Source organism: Ixodes scapularis, unplaced genomic scaffold (genome assembly GCF_016920785.2).
Source record: "Ixodes scapularis isolate PalLabHiFi unplaced genomic scaffold, ASM1692078v2 ptg001212l_1___fragment_1__unscaffolded, whole genome shotgun sequence".
In the NCBI taxonomy this organism is placed as follows: Eukaryota; Metazoa; Arthropoda; class Arachnida; order Ixodida; family Ixodidae; genus Ixodes; species Ixodes scapularis.
In genome coordinates, this window is record NW_024610117.1 from 2,331,019 (window position 1) to 2,351,638 (window position 20,620).

Consider the following 20,620-nt stretch of genomic DNA (forward strand, 5'->3'; position numbering starts at 1 on the left):
TCATTCATTTGTTTATTTTTGTGCTCATGAACAGCATGAAGCCTTGATAATGATGCACAATTAACATACAGCAAAAAGAATAATTCTACAAATTGACAATAGAAAACTTGAACGTTACAAAAGATGGTTATAGATTTGTAAGAGAAAACTTGAATGCTGCAAAAGAGGGGTTAAAAATGTCAATGCAAGATTCATTGAAAGTACTATACAAGGTCTGAATACGTGTCATGGAGCAGGCTTGGAAGAATTCATTAACTTAAAATGGGAGAGAAATTCGCAAAAATCTTCTCGGGACATGAATATTTATCGATGAAGTTAGGTCAGGGCAATTAATGACTCCTTGAAGGCATTTGAACAAAAATATAAGATCTCTGTCGCGTCGTCTGGCACTCAAAGTAAAACAATTGTATCGCTCTAAGAGTTTTCTATATTCAAAGTAAACAGTGCAATCAACATAGCGGTCGTAAAAAAAAAAAAAAAAAAAAACACGTTTCTGGACATTTTCAATCGACTCTTGGTGCGTACGCCCAATAGAATTCCACACAACTGAGGAAAATTTCTGTACACAATGACCACACTTTGAATTTTTCCTGATAGTGCCTAACGGTTTTTTGAAATTCAATCATTGAATTAATCATTGTTCATTCTCCGCGTCGAAGCCAACGGTGCCCTATACCAATCGGTGCTATAGGCCGCTTGACGTTTGAAGTTCATCAGCAGGACTAGTTTTCAATATAAGAAAAAATGCGCACTAATAAAATAAGCCATATTACCAAAATACCATAATCCTAAAAAAGAATACAATAGAAAGGTCATTATCTCTGTCAATATTGAATATATTGTTATATCTAAGGATCACCCGGTTTGCGTAATTCAGCGTTTGGGGAGTGTGTTGATAATATGTTAGTTAGATCTATTTGGTATAATTTGCTATGGTCTTATTGTTTAGTATGCTTAGATGTATTAAGTGAGTGTTCTCATACACAAGCACGAAAGTGCTTTTGAGAGACAGAAACTAATTTAGGCAGTTGAAGGAGGATACATAGTCTACACTCTAAAAAAAACCCGTGCGTCTGCTTTCCCGCACAACACTCGGAGAGCCAATCACCGCAACTTACGGAGGCAGATCAGCAAATGACGATGCCGAAACATATGTTTAGACCAAAAACCGCAGTCTGAGTTGTGACATTAAGCAATGCAAGCGTGACGTTTTTCATTGCTTAATGTCACAACTCAGACTGCGTTTTTTGGTCTAAACATATGTTTCGGCATCGTCATTCGCTGATCTGCCTCCATAAGTTGCGGTGATTGGCTCTCCGAGTGTTGTGCGGGAAAGCAGACGCACGGGCATTTTTTAGAGTATAGTACTACTACAATTATTGCGTACAGGAGTGTACCAATAAAGCTAATACAGTTTAGGTGCGCACAGTACCTTGTCAGGCGATAGCATTGGCTACTAAATAATGCTGCAAATACAGTCGCGTTTAATGAAGCTGACAAAATGTTTCGATTTCTGAAAACACTAACAAGGCTCAGGTGTATTGATAGTGCAATTGCTGTCTTCACGATACCCGCGACTCACAGCATCTAAAATAAATAGGCGTTTATTGTTTGAACCTAGCAAACCCCAATTATGTCTATAGCACATATTGCAGGGACTTTGTCACACAAAATATCTGATGAGTGAAGCTGCCCTGTCTGTTAAAATACGAGGAGGCAGTTGGCCTGAACTCATTCGGTTGGTTAGTGATTTGTATCGGTTAATGGCCCTTAGACAGGTAATGCTCTCGTTGTCATGTCTTCAAGTTAACAATGCGTTCTTAGCGTTTCAATGCTTTTTAGGAGAACCGACCAGCCATTTGTTTAAATTATTGGTATGGTTGAACATACAATTTCCTGCAACACAGGACAAACCACGACGAGCTTTATATGCATTGTAAAAAGTAGTTCTACATTGGGTACTGGTCCTTACTCTGGAAATTTAATAAGTCGACACTGGTTTGCGTTTACATGGCATAAGCTTTGAAGAAAATTTGAAACCAAACTTCATTTATATGGGAACTGTTTTTGCAAGGACACGCAAAGTTGAGAATAGCATACCCTATGAGTATGTTTCTTTCAAAGTAAACTGCGTTGAATTGTCCGGAACTCGAATACTGGAGGTCATTTCACCCTTTACAGATTAAGAAATGACAGGGCTCTTGGTCAAACACATTGAGGATATGTGCAGATATAGCCATGGTCACACTCACAGGAGCAACAGGGATCACGTAGCTTGCTCTAGAAGTGCATTTCGTTCCTAAACTGAAAAGGGTTTGGTGGCAATAATTTATCATAATTAAGAATATTTAGGGAATAAAGCTACTGATTATAAGAGTTCCGCTTTTAGAATATTGCATAAAGAATGTATCTGAATAAAACAGACGCCCTTAAACTTGAAAGCAGAAGAAAATTGCAAAAAGTCTCGTGTCACCGTTACTAAAAAGACGCTGAAATTGATAAAAAAAAAAAAAACAATTGTTGTTTTACAGATGAGGTTGATATAATAAGAATGCGATTCCGCGACATTTTTTGTGGGTTGAGGTGGAGATTGCATTTACTTCGCTTCTTTTGACTGTCAGTAATACTGATGGAAACTGAGAGTGAGGATGATATGATAGCGCGTAAGGTCATCCGATCATCGGCATTCGGTTGAAATGCTTAGCGGGCAGACGTAAGGCATTCTGCCTTTGTCTCCACTCACTTTTCGAACGCAAACACGTTCGTCAAAGATCTGTGTTCTGACTCCCCCACACGCTCTCATTTTCTCGTCTCCTTCGTTTTTGTTGGTATAGCGAGTTATTTTTTTTTCGTAACATCAAATTACGTGATGTGGTGACATAACATGGTCACGAAGGTTACCTGCACGGTTGCCGCTTTTGGCCTAGACAGTTATTTCGTCTTTGCAAGTTCCCCCATCACTGCAGTGATAGTGTAGTCTCACAATCGTAGGCGTCCAGGGTTCGATCCAGACTTGTGCCCGTTACTTGAATAACGTAATGGATAACACTTACAAATTAGCGAGAATAAAATAAAATGTATTGCTGTTACAAAATACTTCCTTTAAAGAGTAACAAATTACTTTACTTGTTACGTTACACGTTACTTTCACATTATTTTTCCCGCAAAAAAGCAAAAGGACATTTTTTTATGTTTTCTTAAATGATCCCCAACACTACTTTTCATTTCTCATACGGCCGCATTCCGGTTGTCTCTGTAAAAATAAAATATTGTATCTAAGACAGAGAATGTAGGTGCACTCCGTTCACATGTAAGGTGACAAGGAAGCAAAAGTTGCCACCACAAGCGACAACCCCCTAGCGATGCGCAAGTCTGGAATTCTGCAGATAAAGTTATCGGTGTCCATGCTTAGTATCAGCGTCTACCTCCGCTAGGAGGTTGAATCTAAGAAACCGATCTACGAAAGCTCCCTTTTGAAACGGGATTTTTAAGTGGTGTAAGAGTGAAAGACATATGAACACGATGAGCTTTGTCCTGTCTAAGTGAAGAAAAACACGATGGAAGCCGACAGGAAGAAGCAGAGTCCACTCGGTGCTGTCTATTTGGCACATTTCAAGGCATTTGTGTTGCATACGTGAATCGTTCTAGAATCAAAAACTTTTAGCTTTACTCTGAGTTTCCAGACTCCAGCCGCTTATGTTCACGGCGCTCTTCATCAGGTAAGTCAACACGTACAATGGAACACTTCATAGTTGCTGGAATGAAGCGATAATACCGCTCATCGCTCCGGCTGTTACACCTGATGACCTTCCAGGTTCCTGCATACCCTCGAGCTCTTCTCCCTCAGTGCGCACAAGTTGTCGAGCTCCTCCTCGCCTGGCTTCCACTTCCTCGCCCACCCCTCTAGTAACGTGACCTCCATGTTAACCAATCAACATCGAGCACCTCACTCCTCCTCTCCCAGCTGTCAAACAATCAGTATCGAGCCTCGCGGTCTCACTTTTATCCAGGCCTCACTTTTTGGGTTTCGAGAAATGCCGACCGTTTAGTCAAAGAATGAATCAAATCAATACCACAAATAAGTTATTTTTTAACAAAAACAAATATTTATGTGTTGTAATCTTATAGACTAACTCCTTTGTAGTTATGAGCACCTAATTCACTGCAAAAGAGCATAAAAAGGATCACGAGGTCTCGGCCTCTTCCAAATCGTGCTCAAGCCGGAAAATCGAAGCTGGTCTTTTAGGCCACTCCCTTGTTACTTGGTAAAAGACCACAATCTTGGTGTTGTCTTAAACTGGAGTTTTTTTTTTTCCCCTTTTCTTTTTCCGCTCTTTCACACGGTGTTTGCCGCGTAGTTAAGGCGGAAGTCGTGCTTTTCTGCCTCGCGATTTCGAAACCGTCATTGGCCGAAGCTCGGCCATACTTCGTTTATCTTACGTTGAACCGCTGTGGATTGGCCTCCACAGCCAATCAGGAACCAGTTTAGAAGTTACGTCACCTCACTCCCCGGGCGTTTATCAGTGCGCGTATTCAAATGGCGCTGGTTGTAGGTCCGGCGTGTACGCGGTGCGAATGAAACTTTTTTGTCGGCTGTGTTCGAGAAATTTCAGACTTGTTTTTGTCACGTATTTGAGGTAATGAAACAAAGAATAAATGGAACTAAACATGTAATGCGGCGAACTTGTGCCCGAAACAAAAATAAAAAAGATAACAACAGAGCGTTGCGGGCGTCGAAGGCGGCGAAACAGCAAGATCGAACGCTGAGCCGAGACTTACTGCGGCCTTGCCACGGGGAGCACCTTTTGTAGCCGCGTGGGTCTCTGGAATATTCGGCCTACAACTTTCGTCGCGTAGAACATTCATTTTGTTTTTTTTTATTGGGAGCGTAGAACATTCATTACTCCATCAGACAAGAAATTTCACGAATTTTCGAGAACGCCAAATAGAAAGAATAAATAAAAGAACATTCCGCTGCCTGGAATCGAACCCCCATCTTCCGCACGAGAGTCAAGCGCGGTAACCACTCGGCCACGCACGCGCTCGCTCGCCGACGCGCGTGGCATTAGTCCACCCTTTAAAAAGGCTTCGTTTCGATGCAACCTCAAAGGCAACAAAATAGAGCAAGCCAAACTAAAGAATGGGAAATTACGGAGGCTGGCAAGACACAATCCTATCAAGCGTTGCATAAAATCCTAATTCACAGCCTTATCGCACCTAGTACGGCTTCGAACGCACGACGTGGACGACTTCCGGTCGTGGAGGGCGGCGTGATGAAGTCCGGGTTCCACCGGGCATCACCTCGTAGTTCAGATTCCCGAGTCGACGAAGCACTTTGAACGGTCTGAAGTAGCGCTTCAAGAGTTTCTCGCTTAAACCGTGTCGTCGTATCGGCGTCCAAACAAACAAACGGTCTCCGGGCTTGAGGTGAACGTTGATCCGGCGAAGGTTGTACAGGGTAGGCATCGACGCGTTGTTGATTTTGAATTCGGAGTCGGGCGAGCTTGCGAACTTCTTCGGCTCGTTGAGCAACCACCTTGTCGTCGAGGATCCCATCTTCAACTGGTTCGTAGGTTAGCATCGCGTCGAGGACGGTCGTTATTTTTCTGCTATGCACCAGGTGAAACGGGATCACTCGGTTTCTTGCACTGTCGTGTTGTAAGAAAGCGTGACGTAGGGTAACACCTCGACCCAAGTCTTGCGCTCTACGTCGACATACATGGAGATTATGTCGGCGATAGTTTTGTTTAGCCGTTCTGTTACTCCATTTGTCTGGCGTTGGTACGCAGTCTTTCGACTGTGGCCGGTGGTACTGAGGCGAAGGATGTCTTGCGCCAGCTGTGCCATGACCGATGATCCATGGTCGGTAATGAGGACTTCGGGGGCGCCGTGCTGGAGGACAATGAACTCGATGAAAAACGCGGCGACTTCAACAGCCGTACCTGATCGAAGGGCTTTCGTCTCGGCGTACCGTTTGAGATAGTCTGTGGTGACGATTATCCACGGGTTTCCCAACTTTGACGGTGGAAATGGGCCAAATAAATTCATTCCGATCTGCTGGAACGGCGTGGACAGGGGAGAAATGGGATGCGGAAGTTCTGGCGGCTCGGTCGGCGGTTTTGTGCTTCGCTGACACTCGTGGCTTGCATGATCGAGTGTAGAGGTGAACGGCCTTCGGTAGCCTCTGTACTTTTCTCGAATCCTGGCGAGCGTCCTGCTGTAGCCAAGGTGTCCAGCCGTTCCGTCGTCATGGTATCCTTGGAAAATTTCTTCTCAAGACTGAAAGGAATAACTAACAGCCATGCTGTGTTGTTGTTGACGTAGTTCTCTTACAGCACCCCTTGCCGTATGAAGATGGGCAGGATTTTTTAGAAAGCACGAGGAACCGCACTCGCTTGACCCTCTAGGTGCTCGATGAGCGCTCGCAGTTCAGGGTCGTCTCGCTGGAGTGCTGCCACGTCGCTGAAAACAAGAGCGCCGAGAAAACACTCATCGTCGTCGTATTCGATGCAGGCAGGACCGGCCTCGTCTTGGGCCCTTGACAGTAAGCCGGCGTCATTGTGCTTCCGGCCGGACTTGTACACCACGGTCATGTCGAACTCCTGCAGTTGTAGGCTCCACCACGCAAGGCGTCGGAAGGGGTCCTTCAGGTTGGCGAGCCAGCAGAGCGAGTGGTGGTCCGTGACCAGGCGAAAAAGGACTTTCATACAAATATGGGCGGAACTTTTTTATTGCGCAGACGACAACAAGGCATTCCTTTTCAGTCGTTCAGTAGTTCGTCTCCGCCTTAGACAGCGTCCGATTCGCGCATGCGATTACTCGCTCTATCCCGTCTTGCATTTGGACTAGTACCGCGCCAAGTCCGATTTGCATGCGAATATTTCTTGATCTTTAGCAAGATGTCTTTAGAGGTTTTCCATGTTTCTTATTGCAGTTGGACGTAGGAAGCATGATGAGAGATCGGACTCAATGCCCACCCGGTTACATAGGACTGGGTGTTCAGTTGTGCATCTGGTCTGTCGTCCGTGAAATTCTTCGCGATCTCCGTGGAGCTGTCATACTCGCCAATTGAGGTGTCAATGGCGATTTTAAAACAAGACTTGGATAGCTCTTCCAGTTTAATTTGAACGTGGTAGTAACGTAATTTATCATGTTTGTTCGGCCTTCGGGAAGCGGAAGAAGAATTTTTCATCATATCAAACTTGTTTTTGCAGAGGTAGGCAGAACATGGCATGCCTGCCATCTCCAAGTATGCGCGGGTGTATGCCCGTTTGCGGCCGGTTGACCAACAAAGCGATGACCCATAGCCGACGTGCCCACAAACACAAATAAAATCCTAATAGGTATGGATAACGAGCTTGCACTTTATAATACATGTAAAAATTGCAAAAAACACATATGAAGATTTCGGATTAGAAAATTCGAGGTTATCGCACACGACAGTGGAAGAAAACAAGAAAAAATTTGCAGACGGCCTTCAAAATGTTCAGGCACAGTGTATCGCAGTTGAACCGGCGTTAGGAATCGGCTAAGCAAATGAAAGATAGTAAAATCTAAACCAAAAAGGGAAAGCAAAATACGCGATTTTTCGAGCGTCAACTAAACAAACAAACAAAACAAAAAACAAAACATAAAGCAGGAGGAATAAAGCACTCGGTGGCGTAGCGTCGCCTCAAATATAAAAATAAAGTAGACTGAAAAATGGAAGGAGTTTCTTGACGGTCCATCGGATAACGGCCTTTATCGTAGAAGACGCTGAAGACGGTTGTCGTCCAGGCGCTAAAAATCGCAATTTGTGCACGTTATATAACGCGACCGAAATCACCACTATTTGCACTACGACGCTCTCTCTTGTTTTTCTGTTCTTTTGCGCGAGCGAGGAGTCAGCTTTTTTATAACCCCGCTTTCATTATTTTTAATAATAGCGTCAGAAATCCATGTGCACAATGGACTTCTTTCACAGCATACTGGTATCGCAGTAACGCACGTGGTTCGAACTTGCCTTTTGCTTTCTTATCCGAAGACGATTTTAACGGCACTAGCCAATTCGCCTATTCGACAAAACGTTTATAAGCAAGACATTCATGAGAAATGGGAATTGCAACAACGAAACGAAATAATTGAAAATAATAGTATATTTCAAACGTAGCTATCTTCGAAAATATTTGTACATTACCCTTTAAAAATATTAAAAAAAAGGTGTAGGAACATTCTTGTATTGTCTGGCTTCCATAAGTTGTAACAGACTGTTTCCTTCAGGACAGCCCCAAATTGCAAACCTGTGGGCTCTGACATCTTTCCCACGCGAAGAAAAGGTCCTTCACTCATAAGGTGGCACCTACTTTTTAACATTCAAAGCAGCGAATACACGTCACAATTGTCTTTTTTTTATTGGTCACCTCGCACGTAGATGGGCAAAACAAATGCCTAGTGGAGAATCCCTCTGCTACTGGAGACTCCGAGCTCGCCAGGGGCGCTGCGATCACTTTTCGTCCGCGCTCCGCGAGTTAAAGTGATCGAATTGGTACACCTATGCACCCACCAAGTTTTTCGTTCTTAATTAGATTTTTTTAAGTGATTTAAATATATGCACAATGTAAATACGCTTGTTTGAATATCCGTACTATTTACAAAACCTGCTTTTTACGTGTTTTTTATCTCCGCGTCTGTGATGCAGCCTTGCTGGAGAGGGGGCGCTCATGACATCACGTTGATTAGAGAACTTGGTTTCTTATTGTGGTGCTGGAATGGTGACCAGTCCTAAGAGGGCGAATTATAAGGTCATCTTTTCTTGCACGTGGCGCTGTAAAGTCATGCGAAAACATGAAGTCAGCCCGCAGCAGCTCCGAAGTTTCTGTGCTGACAAAAGTGAGGCGCCACATAAAACGTGGCATCTCCTATTCTCTTCATGCGTTACCACCTGTACGGGGTTCGAGTTTTTACTGCTACATTTTTAAAGAGCTGTGGTAGAAGATGACCTGAATCACCGTTGGGCAGAGATATTTTCCTTGTGCCTGAGCCAATCGGAAAGCCCCTCGCCCTACAGGGTTGCGGAATCCGCGGAGCTAGTGTTTCAATTTCTACCTATGGCTGCCGGAACGGTTTTCTCCGTCGCTGTTCTCATCGCCCGGTGCACGGAATGGCGGACGCCTCGGAAGTGCCGACGGCGGCGTCGCAACCGACGTGAAGCTCGCGAATTCGACACATTGGAAGAGAAAATATCTTTTTGACCCTCAGTGTTTGTTACGAGGCCGTTAAATTGCTAGAAGTATGTGAGGTACGAACAACGTTCTGGTCTTCGCTCGAACCACGTACACTCATCTGGGATGAGGCGATTGGAAATATGCTGAAGTCCGGCACCCTGGATTTTCGTTTGCTGGATGTTAGTTCGATGTGCATTCTTTGGTTGTTACCTGTATCTAAATATATTTAGTCATAAGAAAGAAAAAGAGAACCGAATGAAGTGGCTCGCGAAAGTTCATAGACTCACTATAATACTTCTTGTTAGATATTGTGGGAACCACGGGTTCTCCGCATCCCTATCTAGGCCTAGCTCAGGCAGGCCGTGGGACGTCGCCACGTGGGGGCGCGTCCCGGAGGCGAGGGCGAAGCCGCATTCCCTGGTGGGCGGCTTTCCCTCGTCCTTCTCGGGTGATTTGCCTAAGGCACACCCCTCAGGATCATGACTTGGACGCGTCCGCCCCTACGGGGAGCCACCTACATCCGACCCACCCTGGGCGCGTCCATTCCCGCAGTCTATATAACACGGCCCTAATCCAACGGGCGGGACTCTCGCTGGGGGAGGCTCTGCTCGACGGAGCCTTCACATCCTTATCTGATCCTCCCCCTCCGTGATACTGTCAATAGCGGCAGCGCGGACTCCGACTGGTGATCCTGTCAAAAGAGACAGCGCCGTCATATCCAACATTGTTGGCCTTCGGGCAAGCGTGTGGCATCTAAGTGAAATAAACACGTCTTTATCCGGACCCAAGGAACCTTCTGTGTTTCTAAGTGGTACCCCCAAAGAAGGGGAAACCCATATCTGGCGCCCCAACGTGCGGCCTGTCCGGCGACTGCAAACAAAGCAGCACTCTCGCAATGACTGCGAACCAGGCCAATTTCCGGCCAAGAACTTTGTGGACAGAGGGAGAGGCTAACGCCCGACACCCGATGCCACTCATCGGCTTTGTGGCCACGCCGGCCACGCACGGACACAATGAGCAAGTGTCCTTTCGGCCGAGCTTCCTTAATGGGTATGACTCATACTGCCCGGAATGCAACCGTGGCACTCCTTCTCGGAGCGCGCCAGCCTTCATCGCTGAGCCAAGCCCACCCGCGACTTTCGAAGTCAACACGGGTCCGACGAGACAAGAGACAATGACGCAACAGCAGGCAAATGCAGCTGGCCGTCAGCTTCTCCGCACGGAGATAACACTGACGCCGTCTACGAGCCACAGCACAGCACAGCTGCTACAGGCGCAACAAACCACTTGGCGGGCCTATACAGAGGGAACAACCCGCCAGCCGCACATGCGGAGAGCGATTCTCACCACAGAGAAAACACGCCAAGCGGATATCACCCCCTGCTAGAAAACGCAGCTCGGGTGATCGAAAGCCTGACGGGCGCACTGCAAACAGCAGTTAGGCCCCCGCCGCCGACTCGGCCACCGTTCAGAATCCCTATCCCGACATACCAAGGGTACAGAGACCGAGTGAGTGCGACAGACTTCCTCGAAAACCTGAAAAAGTACCAACAGGCCATGAAAATGTCGGACCACGAGATACTTGTACGCATTTTGCCAATCTCGTTGGTGGACCAAGCGGCGCGGTGGCTCCGTCTAACCGGAAGCCAGCTGTCGTCGATTGAGCAGTTCCGCAAGGCATTTCGCCAAGAATTCTTCCCTGCAGACTACAAACGCAGGATGAGGCGAGAGCTCGAACAACGGACCCAACACCCAGACGAGTCACTGTTGGAGTTCGTTAGGGCGATGCAAGAGCTCTTTGAGCTAGCAGAACCCTCAGCGCCCAATGCACAGCGGGTAGAGCGAGTCATTAGACAATCGCACCCGACTTTTGCGGCGTATCTCCGAGGCAGTCGCATTCGCAACTTGAACGAACTGGCCTCGGAGGCTCGGCGGATTCAGGGAGACATCCTTGCCGCACGAGCGTATCGTCCCCCACCCCCAGCATCAGCGGCACTCGAGCCGCGCTGCGCGTGGAACGGTGACGCGGCGTCCCGAAACAGGAGACACGAAGCCGCCCATTACGCAGACGAGCGAAGTCGAAACACGTACGACTTATCAGATCGTGCGCACGACCCCTACTCCTATGAACGGCGCGCAGCAGAGACTGCGCCGCAATTCAACAGGCGAGATCGGACCACAAAGTTACCGACGCCACGGGAGGAAACGCGGCCAAAGCGTCCAAACACACAGGACGAAAGGCGCGGCGCACATCAAAGCGAACGACAGGACTCAAAAAAAGTCCCGCAACAACGTTGCTTTCGCTGTAATAGCGCCAACCACCTGGTTCGACAATGCCCAGAACGGCAGAACCCCGGTCCCCAACAGTCGGGAAACGACCAAAGCCGCCGATAACCAACCCGGCGGCTCAAAACGGCACGGAGCAAAAGACTCTTTTGCCTACAGCCTACAGAATAGGCTTTCCGACCGGCACGCTAGCGCCATTCATAGCCCTGACGATTGTCGGTCGGACGTTCAAGGCACTGCTGGACACAGGAGCCAGCGCCTCGCTTTTCGGCGACGAAGTGTTGACCCACCTCCAGCAAAACTCAGTGCATATGAGGGAGGGCAACACAGCCTTTCGACTCGCGTGCGGTACCGCCCATTCAAGCGGTACTGTGCGTTTGGTTGCGAGATGGGAGAATCGAGTAAGACGGCAACGCTTCGTTCATTTTCCCAGTCTTTCCGTTCCGATCATCCTGGGCAGAGATTTTCTCGCCAAAACAGGGATCGTGATCGACGTGAGTAGCGGTGGCTACCGAGAGGGCACATTTGCACCTCTGAAACTCTTCTGCGAACCCCCAACGCCAGAAAAAACACTGGTTAATGGGGGCAGACAGCAGCTGCCAAAACAAGGCAACAGAATCACAAAACCCCGGGTATCAACCCCTCAACAAGTACCCCGACGCGGTTGCAAACAAGCGCCGTAGCGTCGGTGGTCACCCACCCCCTGCTGACTGAGTCATGCTGCGGGTCAGGGCAAGAAAAAGCCCGTTTGTCGACATTATTGCGACGCTACGACGCCATGTTCACAGAGCGTCCCGGTTGCACAAACAAAGTGCGACACCGGATCGACACGGGCGATGCGCTTCCTCGGAGGCAAAACGCACGACCCGTCAGCCTGGCTAAAGGAAAAGCCATCGACGTCGCTTTGGACGAAATGATCGAGACCGGAGTCGTCCGGCGGTCAAACAGTCCCTGGGGATTTCCCGTTGTGCTGGTCCCAAAAAAGGACGGCAGCTCACGGCTCTGCGTAGACTACCGCCGTCTAAATGACGTAACGCGGAAAGAAGCATATCCCCTTCCGAGCATTGACTCGATCCTTTCCAACCTCGGCAGCGCACGGTATTTCACAACCCTGGACGCTAGCCGAGGCTACCTCCAAGTTCAAATGGAGGCAGGTGACGAGGCAAAAACAGCCTTTGTGTGTCACCGCGGGCTTTTCGAATTCACAAGAATGCCCCTTGGTCTGTGCGGAGCGCCAATGACGTTTCAACGCTTGATTGACCGAGTACTGGGAGAAGCCAAATGGAAACATGCAATGGCCTATCTCGACGACATTGTCGTGTACTCCAACACTTTCCAAGATCATCTACGAGATCTGGAGGATGTGTTCGACAGGCTAAAGGCTGCGGGTATCACTTTAAACCCAGAAAAGGCCCTAACAGCCGAAACCCGAATCAACTTGCTTGGGTTCACGCTCGATAGCGGGCGCATCACGCCAAACCCCGAGAAGCTAAAGGCTATCCGGGAGTTTCCGGCACCGACGGACGTAAACTCGCTCCGTCGCTATCTGGGAATGGTAAACTTTTACCGCCAATTCATCCCGAACTGCGCATCGCTCCAAGCGCCACTGACACGGCTACTGAAAAAGACCGTGAGATGGAGTTGGGGTGCCGAGCAGGAGGCGGCATTTCGCTGCACCTCTAAAGCGCTCGAGGACACAGCTGAACTAAAGCTGCCCGACTTGAACAAGCCTTTCGTGATCCAAACGGACGCGAGCAAACTGGGCTTGGGAGCGGTCCTGCTCCAAGAGCACGAGGAAGTGTTTGGTCCGGTAGCTTTTGCTAGCCGCTCGCTGACACGCGCTGAGGTGAACTACAGCACATATGAACAAGAGTGCTTGGCTATTGTATTTGCCCTGAAGCGCTTCGACATTTATGTCGACGGGACCACGTTCACGATCGAAACAGATCACCAGAGCCTAATATGGCTGTCCAGACTTCGCGAACCCGCAGGACGGTTAGCGAGATGGGCCTTGCTACTGCACAAATACGACTATGTCGTGCGGTACAGGAAAGGCAGCACAAACGTGGTGGCGGACGCACTGTCGCGAGTCCCCGTAGACTGCGCAAATCTTTCCGTGAGGACCCAGGCCGAGCCAATGGCAAACTCCAAGCCACGCGAAGCCGAAAATCAGTCCAAAATGGAGGCAACACCACAGACCTCCTCGGACGAAAACGTGAACCACATAGACGCAGTGAGCGCAGTGGGGATCGTGTTCAGCAAAGAAGAGCTACTGAAAGCTCAGCAGAATGATCCGTTTTGTCGAAAGGTGATCGACGGACTCTCGAGTGAGTCGGACTCTGTGGAGTCGGGCGGCGCGTCCGCCGGGCGTACGACTGCTGGTATTGCGGTAAACGCCGAGTGTCGGGATGTATCTGGTACTAGTACTGACACGCTGGATCAATATCTGCTCAACGCCGACGGGCTCCTGCCGAAATATATCCCATCTGACAAGGACACGGATAATGTGTTCAAGGTGGTAGTGCCAAAAAGTCTGAGGTGCGCAGTAATGCATTACTATCACGACTCGCACTTGGTCAGACATGCGAGTCGCTCCAAGACTTATACAAAGTTATGCCACATCGCAACCTGGCCGGGCATGAAAAGGGACATATTCCGCTACGCCCGCACGTGCCACACTTGCCAAAGCTTCAAACGAAGAGGCGGCAAACCTCCGGGCCTAATGCAGCCGATCCACAGCCAAGAACCATGGTCTTTGGCGGCTTGCGACGTGGTCGGGCCTTTACCAAGGAGCCCCAAAGGACACCAGTATCTATTGGTTGTCACTGACCACTTCAGCAAATGGGTAGAACTTTTCCCACTACAAAAGCTGACGGCCCGAGCAATCACTAAAAAGCTCATGGAGGTGTTCACCCGATTCGGATTCGCTGAAGCTCTTCTAACAGATAGAGCAAGCTACTTCGTCGGGAAGGTATTCGTGGACGCTTGCGAAGCGCTGGGCATCAAGCACAGAACAACCACATCCTACCACCCACAGGCGAACATCACGGAGCGATGTAACAGAAACATCAAACCCATGCTGGCAGCATTTGCCGAAAAGCACCGCGACTGGGACGTATACATTCTTGAGTTTGGGTTCGCACTCCGTTCCACTGTCAATCGTTCGACAGGCTTCACCCCCGCCTTCCTCACATTTGGGAGAGAATTGCCGAATCCAATGGACCGCGTCCTGGGGGCAAACGCTGGGGTGAGCGACGCACAGTCGAAACAGACTGAACATGCGCGCACGCTACAAACCCGGATGACGAAAGCTTTCTCGGAGGCCCGTCGCAATCTCGGGGTAGCACGAGCTAAACAAAGAGCTCAGTACGACCGCTCTCGCCGGGACCTCCGCTACAAACTAGGCGATCTCGTGCTCAGACAAAACCATGTTGTGAGCGACGCCAGCAAAGGCTTTTCTGCTTCACTGGCACCAAAGTGGTTGGGCCCGTACCGAATGCACGAAGTATTTTCACCACTCGTGTAAAGCTGACTGAGAAGGACTCAAGAAAAGTCAGCGGGCCTGTGCATGTCTGCGATCTCAAACCCTACAACGAAAAGGAAGAAGAAGGGGACGAACAAACGCAGCCCCCGCAGCAATATGCACGCGAAACGCGAGACAACGCCGATGATGAACAACAGGCGTCTCGCTACAATCTGCGAACTCGGAAAAACCAATATCCGAAGTTTTCGTAGAGGCAGCCCCAGTAAGTGGCGAAATGTCACATCAAGGGAAGCGCAAAGCACAATGCACTCTGCCTTCGCGAACGCGCCAGACATCATTGTTTTACTGGCAAGTGACCTAGATAGAAGGTCACCTCAGCATTCGCTCCCGGATCAACCCGTAGGGGAATCCCCCGAACTACGGCATCCGAGGGAAAGGGTAGCATAACGGCCATTGGTCCGTTATTGCCACCTACGCTCACGTGTCCAACACGTCACCGCAAAAGCGCGGTGCGAGCGTCGTCACAAGCGGTCGGAGACCAAGTGGTCATTCGACCGCAGTACACCCCGCATCCACGAAGAGGATCCCCAGCCAGCACAGGGCCTTGCGCCGTTCGGGAGCTGCTGTCTCCTGGTTGCGGCGGTTCAGCGCCGTCCACGGACCCCGGCTGTGCGTGAATCGTCAAGCAACCCTGTGACCCCGGCCGGCCGCGGGCCGAACCAGCGACCCGCCGTCGTCGTGCACGTCGGGATCGTCATCTGGCCACAGACAGCCCGCTCTTCATCCACGACCACGGGACCCGCGCGGCGGTCGGACAGCTCGCCGACAGGGGCCAGCTGTTCGCGTCCGTCCGGTGACCTGTCCCAGGGCCCCGCAAACCTTCTACCAAGAACACTGCGCCATGGTGAGCAAGCGACTGCGTCATCGGGAACTTCACGAAGAACGTCTATTTATTTGTTACCCCAAGCATGTGGGAGCCGGCACCGCCTCGTTGTTTTTGTTTTGTTTTGTTGTCGAGAGTCGGTAGGTTAATTTTTATCTTTCTTAAACCTACCTCAGCCTTAAGGAGGGGGGAGTGTGGGAACCACGGGTTCCCCGCCAGTGTTGCCAGATGGTCCCAACAAAAAACCGCCAAACGGCTGGGAGGTATAGCCCAAATATAGCCAAAGCCATAAAATAAGTATAGCCCAAAATAGCCAAGACTAAAAACAACGATTTTTAAGCCTTTTATTGACAATTTTTCATACGCGCAAAAAACAACACGTTATATTCTCTTTTTCAACCCTCAGATGCGCCACTTTTTGTGTGCATTAGGTCCCCTGATATATATATATATATATAAAAAAAAGCTTCAGAAGGATGAAAATTTGTGAAACAATTACCCATCCTTCGTAGGTTTTCACAAATAGAAAACATACATGGACAGCTGTATTGTGAAGCCCGGGAGATCTAATCATACAGTAAAAGAACAGAATGTAGAAGCAGAACAGTCAGAACTGGGAGTTTTAAACTAGCACCCCCTATATCTAAGGTTCTTACCAATAACCCACCCGTCTATTTTTCTTTGTGTAGAATATGAGCGTCCCCCGTTCCCGGTTCAAGCTATTTTTGATTGTGTTTCTTTTCTTAAAGTTGGAGATGCCTAAGAATTTTCGAAATGGGCACCAAAGCTGCGTTTGGAGAGTCCAGTCTACGTCCGGGTAGAAGACGCGCTACCGGACCTGTAAAAACAGTGCAATTTCTTTGTTTGATTTGCTTCACTGCGCTGTGGGGAGAACGCTTGAACTCTGCTAGCACTGCTTCTCTGTGCATTGTGAAAACCCCGAAGTTTGTAGAAGTTTAAAGCCATTCTCCTTCCTCTCTCTCCTCTCGACTAGCCAAAAGAGAAACAATTTTTTTTACGAAACTGACTAGAAGTTCGAAAATTAACTAGTCGAACCTCAAAGTTCGACGTCGAACCTGAGGTTCGACAAGAGTTCGCCGCACCCTTAGAAATAGCCCAAAAATAGCCACATAGCCAAAGGCGAAATTTTGACGCCAACTAGAAAAAAATGTAGCCCAATTTGGCTATATATAGCCCAATCTGGCAACACTGTTCCCCGCATCCCTATCTAGGCCTAGCTCAGGCAGGCCGTGGGATGTCGCCACGTGGGGGCGCGTCCCGGATGCGAGGGCGAAGCCGTATTCCCTCGTGGGCGGCTTTCCCTCGTCCTTCTCGGGTGATTTGCCTAAGGCACACCCCTCGGGATCATGACTTGGACGCGTCCGCCCCTCCGGGGAGCCACCTACATCCGAACCACCCTGGGCGCGTCCATTCAAGCAGACTATATAACACGGCCCTAAACCAACGGGCGGGACTCTCGCTGGGGGAGGCTCTGCTCGACGGAGCCTTCATATCCTTATCTGATCCTCCCCCTCCGTGATACTGTCAATAGACCCCTTTCGGCATTTTGGCAACACTAAAACAAATTTAGCCGGAATAGTAAAACATCTAGCAACATTGGGTGATCGCCGCCATTACGCAGGGTTCGACTCGTTCGACCGGTCGGCGTGCAGCGTAGCCGCCGTAGCGTTTTGAGCTATGGCTTGTGCGGGTGTTTTCCCGCGATCACCTGTTGGTCTAATGATCTATCGATACTGCCACATATAAGTGACAGAAAGGTGGAGCAGTTCTACAGGAGCCGGTCAGGCACAAACAAACCGGTGCACGGAAAGAACCTGCAACATCTTCGTCGAAGCATACGCGGTCCCCGCCTCGATAAGGACTAACTACTCGCGGAACAGGCAAGCTCTTTCTTGTTTTGTGGTGATTTTTTTAGTAACATTCCATAATTTTAATACAGTTAATCATAATGATCGAGCTTTTAGCGTGGCCACTCCGAACGACCCGGTACGCTGCCCCCGTCGTGAGCTTGTCGTTCGGTGACAGTCGAAAACTCGCTCGTTTCGTTTTTCGTACCCCTCCAATAAACTTACGACCGCGTACCAGTAACTGCAATATGTGCCTCACGAGTCAAAGCCTTGAGTGTTCAAGAAATCGCAATCTCAAATCGTACAGAACAGCAGAAACGGTTGTACGGGTGGGTGGCAGGCAGCATTTTAAATTCCTTCCTCGGTAACCTTTTAAAGACTAAGAAGTTAAGCGGTTTATGGCATTGCTCACAAAGCTACAGAGTAGACTTCTAAGAACCACTGATGTATTGGGTTTATTTCACGGCGTTTGTAAACGTACCACGTTTGTTTGAACCCACCCAAAATGCGACATTACAAAAAAAAAAAAAAAAGTGTGCTGGAACTGATCTTTATTTGCACAGAAAATATGCACAGCTGTTTGAGTGTAAAACCGGTGTATAATTTTTTTTTTATCCCAATCAGTGCAGGAAGTTTCTTCATCAAGGGTTCCTGCTACCGAAGCAAGAGAAAGACCCAAGAACAACATACAATGTGTTCAGGAATAAAAACCGTTTAACAGAATAACAATTGTTGAACATGCTCTAATCACCAACTCTTTGGCTGCATTCTTACGAAATTCCAAACTGATTAGTAGCGTAACGTCCCTAAACGTCTAGCGGCACGGCCTTGACACTCTGTTTAGGCCACCAATCCATATGTTCCCACGATCGCAAGGCGGGTTCGAGTGATCTTCAGATTCGGTGTACACTGCATTTCGTCTGTACACCCCCTCCACCCGACGTCTGTTTTCTGGAAAACTCTTTACCGGCGTGAGTAAAGGAAATGAACTTGCGGAAGAAGTAATCATGCATCTACACACCAAAAAGTACCTAAAATGGCCTCGGTTGCAGTGAAGAATCACTGAAGGAGGGAGCCGCTCGCGCATGCGAGCCGCGCACTGAACCGTGGCCGTACCTTTCTAGTTAAAGACGGGGCTCGACACACGGCCACACTACTACAACATATAATTGTTTGCGATGCTTCCGCTTATGGATGATAAAAACGTTTTCTTGTCTAACCCGCGAAAGTTTTGTAAACGACACGAGGACTCGGTTTTTCTTTTTGAACACTTCAGAACTTGTCTGACACGTATCTTTTTTTCTGTCTCCATCAACGTATCCATCCTACGTACACAAAGGTACGCAGCAATGCGATGGCATATTGATGCGGCGCGCGCAGACTGGGACTCAAAGTGTAAGCAGCACCGTTGTAGGCGGTAAGATGCAGGCGGTTTTGGCGGGACCCCTGCGTGATGGCGCGGACCTAGTTGCAGTTGCGTGCAACAGGTGGCGCTCTACTTCGAAAGGGGTCTATAGCGGCAGCGTGGACTCCGACTGGTGATCCTCTCAAAAGAGACAGCGCCGTCATATCCAACATTGTTGGCCTTCGGGCAAGCGTGTGGTATCCAAGTCAAATAAACCCGTCTTTATCAGGACCCAAGGAACCTTCTGTGTTTCTAAGTGGTACCCCCAAAGAAGGGGAAACCCACAATATATAGATACGTATATTTGCTGACTTCAGTTTTTACCCCCCAGAAGAAATTGAAAATTAAATTTTGCTAAACGTGGAACAGCTTAAAACCTACCGAAGCAATAGAACATAAAACGAATATTGGTTTTGTTAATTTTACATATTTTCAGAACGATGCTACTATCTATTATCGGAAGATGTTCACCTCTTCGAACGAAGGAAGGCTTCGCCAATATACTCTTTACGTACATAAATCCAGTCATGAAGGCCTCGTGAAAGTTTTTTTCGAAGCTGTATTGATGAATTCCAGATACAAATATTGATTTGTCGGACTTACCCGGTGTTCGATGTAGTCCCGTGTACCTGTAACTCTGCGGCGGCGTGTTTTTTTTTTTTTTTTGAAGATTGCTTTTGAGCACAGAAGTTGTATTCAGATGTTCACGGCTCAAACGAGCTATTTTTGGAAATCACATTTGAACCGACAGCATGGGAGCAACGAACATACTGAGCATGGAATACGGAAATAGAGCAAGGGGTGGGAGAAAGTAGGGGGGGGGGGGGGAGGGAGCTGCAGCAGTCTCGGCCAGTGTGCCGTGGGGCACGCTGCCCACGCCCACCAGTGCCGCGCCCCTACTGTAATTACATTTCAGATGATCTTTGTGTACAAATAAATAAAAAAATGACCGCTTCTAGCGGATGAGCTTGGATCCGCTAGAAGCCGTGGGAACGCATCTCCACCGCTTAAGTCAACGGTCCATGTCAGAAAGAGAATGTGTGGTAAGGAACGTGGTTATATACGCATTTGAGCATTTGACCGCAGCGTCCTCTCGTCTATAAACGCTGAGCCAGTGCATGCAAAGCTTAACGCGATTATATATATCCCTACTGAAAAATCCGGTTAACTTTTTCCTATCCGGATTATGGAACCGGAAATTTGTTTCTGGAAACCCGAAATCCAGATTGCAGACAAAGGAATACTTTTTGAAAACCTAGATTCCAGATAAAATCCAGATAGAATCCAGATAGATTTCCGGTTCCATAATCCGGATAGCGAAAAGTTATACGGGATTTTTCGGTAGGGTACGCATTAGACCGCAGCGCCCTCTCCTGTATAGACGTTGAGCGGCTACATGCAACGTTTCATCCATGAGAGAAACCCCAGCTCTTGAGTTACTACCACATCTCAGAGCCCCCTACTCGTCCCGCAGCTGTGGCCGAGTGGTTA

At 48.5% G+C, this 20,620-nt stretch overlaps 1 protein-coding gene across 1 annotated transcript in view; it reads left to right on the plus strand.

Moving 5' to 3' along the window:
- LOC120848313 (medium-chain acyl-CoA ligase ACSF2, mitochondrial-like) overlaps window positions 1-20,620 on the plus strand; it is a 261,125-nt gene that overhangs the window by 91,682 nt on the left and 148,823 nt on the right. The window lies entirely within an intron of this gene.